The sequence below is a fragment of the Peromyscus leucopus genome, chromosome 22 (assembly GCF_004664715.2).
Source record: "Peromyscus leucopus breed LL Stock chromosome 22, UCI_PerLeu_2.1, whole genome shotgun sequence".
In the NCBI taxonomy this organism is placed as follows: Eukaryota; Metazoa; Chordata; class Mammalia; order Rodentia; family Cricetidae; genus Peromyscus; species Peromyscus leucopus.
In genome coordinates, this window is record NC_051081.1 from 13,365,433 (window position 1) to 13,369,531 (window position 4,099).

Sequence of the window (4,099 nt, forward strand, 5' to 3'; positions counted from 1 at the left end):
AGGGGGCTGGAGAGATGGCTCAGCAGTTAAGAGCACTGTCTGCTCTTCCAGAGGACCCGGATTCAATTCCCAGCTCTCATATAGCAGCTCACACCTGTCTGTAGCTCAAGTTCCAGGAGGCCCAAGACCCTCACACAGACACACATGGAGGCAAAACACCAATGTACACAAAATAAAAATAAATCAATTTTTAAAAAAGGAGAAAAACAAAGAGAGCAAAGTAGGAAGATGCGTGTGAGGAAGAAAAGTCTCAGAAGTAAAGTGAAAGAGTTGAGAGAGGGTTATTGGTGGTCTAGGAAGGCCAGAAATTTGGTGTATGCATCCATAAAACTGTCAAAAATTTAAAAAAAATTGATGAGTAATTCATGGAATGGAGACATTATTAAGCTTTTGACTTCTCAGTGAAGAATGAAGTTATGTAATGATAGAAGTGATTTAAATCACTCTTAGAAATGGAGAGATAAAATTAAAAGGTGGGAAAGGAAATATTTATGGTAACATGTTCATGGTCACACAGGTCTTCCTTACCAGAATGCCTGTTCAAATTGGAATCCAAACTTCTTTTCATCAGTCTTTGTGCCAAGCCATAGTGGGCATCCAGCACTCCCTTCTCCACTGATGATGACTTCTTACTTGAGAGAAATGCTTTTATTTAATTGCAGTTTCACAAACAATTTTTGTTTTGATATTATAAAAAATATTACATCCTACTTTAGTGATTTTACAAGTATTTTAGAAAGCCCACTCACTTGACCTGTAGAGTTTAAACTTGACAGTTCCTCCTTACATATTGCATTATTGGACTTTTGTTGACAAGAGATTAGAGTCTTTATACTTAGTGAATTACATTTTGAATGCATTTAATTACAAGAAAATGACTTTTAGTTCATCCCAAGGCTAAGCATGCTTGGGAAACCAGGGAAACTGATGGTGGAGGAGGAGATAAAATGCAAACTGTCACAGAGTAGCACCTTGGGAAATCAAGGAGAGATGAAATTAGAAACTGCTCAAGTCTGTGCAAGCACCATAAGTTTCTTACCCTTGATTTGAGAGGCTGCTTCCAAACTAAATTAGTGAAAATAGAATTTCCATAAGGATTTCTAAAATCAGAGAGAAAAAGCAGAAGTCATCAACATATTTCATCCTTCCTCTGCCATAGTATAGAATCTCCTACTATTAAAGGCATCTTTTATATGTTTGTTTCCTGATAAAGTATTTTATTCAGGAGTGAATAGTGATTGTAATGGTAGTTAAAAAGAGTTCCAAAATAAGTAGAATTGTATAGAACAGGAAAAGCAATTATGCTGAGAAAGTAACACAGAGCAGATGTCAGAAAACATTAATTTATGATAGAGCAATTGGAGATATCTTCATGAAGACATACTGCAGAAGAGTATGGAAGGGTGGAGAGAAATCCTATAAACCAGTAGTTGTCAACCTCCCTAATGCTGTGACCCTTTAATAAAGTTCCTCATGTTGTGGTGACCCCCAACCATAATATATTTTGTTGCTTCTTCATAACTATAATTTTGCTACTGTTATGAGTTGTAGTTGTAATGTAAATATCTGATACTCAGGATATCTGATATAGAATGCAAAGGGTTATTGACCTACTGGTTGGGAACCACTGATATAGACTGAAGTGGGTATGTTTCATTGCCTCGTGAAAGAAGAATAGGCCTATTGTATTATAAGAATGAGTTGAATTGGTTGATTAATTGAACCAATGCCTTAATCTCTGTATACATCATTGTATCAAGGTATACTAATGTTTTTAAGACATACAATCTTTGTTCTTGTGTCTGGGTATTGAGATTTAGCATGTTGCTTGCTCTACCAAGTTTTTAGCATCTCACATATAAAAACCTTGAGAGCTGGAAAATGTGGCATACACCTTAATTTCATTACTCAAGGAGTAGAAGGAGGTGGATCTTTCTCAGTTTGAGGCCAGCCTATCTTTCAGGATGAGTTCCAGGACAATGAGGGCTGTGTAAAGAGGCTACACTTATAATAAATAATTAAATAAATAAATAAGTAAATAAATATCCTTGATAAATATATGTGCCTCTTCCTAAATGTATTTTAGTGCCATAGACATTGTCATGCAGATACATTTTTATTGGTGAAATTATGGCCACTCCATGTAGTTAAAAGGAAGATTTATTTAGTGGGTAACTTACAAAAAAAAGGAGACATAGGTTGTGGGGTCTGGGGAAGGTGTATCGCAGTCCAGCGGTGTTCTCTGGAGCTCTGCTTGGTCAACCTCCACTGTCTATTGTCCAGGAATACAGAGAGCGTGTTGGCTCATCCAGATCTCGGGTCTCCCGGTGCCTCCCTTGGCCCCTCCTTGCAGGCGTGACAGTTGCTGAAGCCTCAATGGGGGTTAGCTACCCACTACACATTTGAGAAACTTATACTGATTTACAGTTATCCCAATCACAGTAAGTTGAACAACACCAACATAATTTCTTAGACAATAATAGAAATCATATAAGTGATACATAATTCTCTATATATATGTGATTAAATTTCATAGTGATTCTTCTATCAGATATCTCTAGTTATTCCAAAACTCATGTGTAAATATAGAAACAGGAACAAGAAAAAAATCTGTTTGAATTTTCTTTTATTGAACTAGAAAGCTTTCCAATATCCTACTTGAATAAATCACCTCATAACATAATGACTAACTCTATATCATAGCCTCTAAGAATTAGATTGTAAAAGAAACAGGATTATCATACATTATAACTCATTTGATCTTAATTTACAAAACAGAGAGGTTTGGTTGTTTTCGTAGTTCTGAAAATCAATGATCATGAAACTAGATTTTTCTTGGCTTTTAAGAGTTTCATGCAAGCTGGGTGGTGGTGGTGCACACCTTTAATCCCAGTACTTGGGAGGCAGAGCCAGGTGGATCTCTGTGAGTTCGAGGCCAGCCTGGCCTACAGAGTGAGATCCAGGACAGGCACCAAAACTACACAGAGAAACCCTGTTTTGAAAAACAAAACAAAAAAAAAAAAAAAAAAGAGTTTTATGCTTCTCCACCCATGGCAGAAAAACAGAATGAAGGACAGGTGCATAAAAACAACAAACACAAAGAAACAAAAGCAGAGGGAAACAGGGAGCCTAAACTCATCATAAATTTTCTCTCTTCTTCGAACCAATATATTCCTAAAAGAACTAAGACCTTGTTAGAGATGAACAATAATCTCAACATCACCCCATTGGGAGCTATATTTCAATGTAATTTAACTAAACTCAAACCATAATAAGTAGCTAACACAAATCTGGGCCATAATGTATAGCAGGGTCAATAACAGTATGTACAATAATGTGTATAGTAACACACTGAATGAATATTTACTACTGTGGAATTAATTTTATTTAATTTTTGAGTAGCCTTGTCAGAGAACAGTCTAGATGAATTAAAATGCCACCATTTTGGTAAAACCTTTGATAAGTTTTGGTGAATTAATAACTTAAGAAAACATTTCTGTTCCTTTATAATTAACCTCCTTCTCTTCTGCCCTGCAACCCAACAATTGATTTACTTTGCTTCAGGGTTTGGTTAACCCGTTAAAGAGTTTCACATAAATATAATGAAATGTTATACATTCTTTTGTGTTTGCATCCTTGATTTGGAGTAGTTTTAAAAGATTTATTTTATGTTTATTTATGTGTATGTGTATTTGTATGTGTTTATATGTGTGTATTTGTCTTTGTGTGTATTTGTGTTATGTATGTGTGTGTGTGCCTAAGATCCCATGCAGCTACATTTTTAATGTAAAATGATACCTAAGAGTTTATACATTAATAGACTCTCTTTTGCCTATTTCATGTGGAATTATCACTAAATTAAAAACCGTTCTAATAAAAACCTTCAAAAATATGGTCGGAAGATATTTCTCCCAATATATTTTCTAATTAAAAATTTTTGGAGTTTATATTATTTTGCTTATACTTGTGTCTACCTTGAATTTTCAATTGGCCTGAGGGGTAAGCATAAAACTGCATAATAATTAATTCACTCAAAATGTGAAAGCACATTTTGTAGATCAAAGCAGTATGCTAGTGATGCCACAGACACAAGAATAAG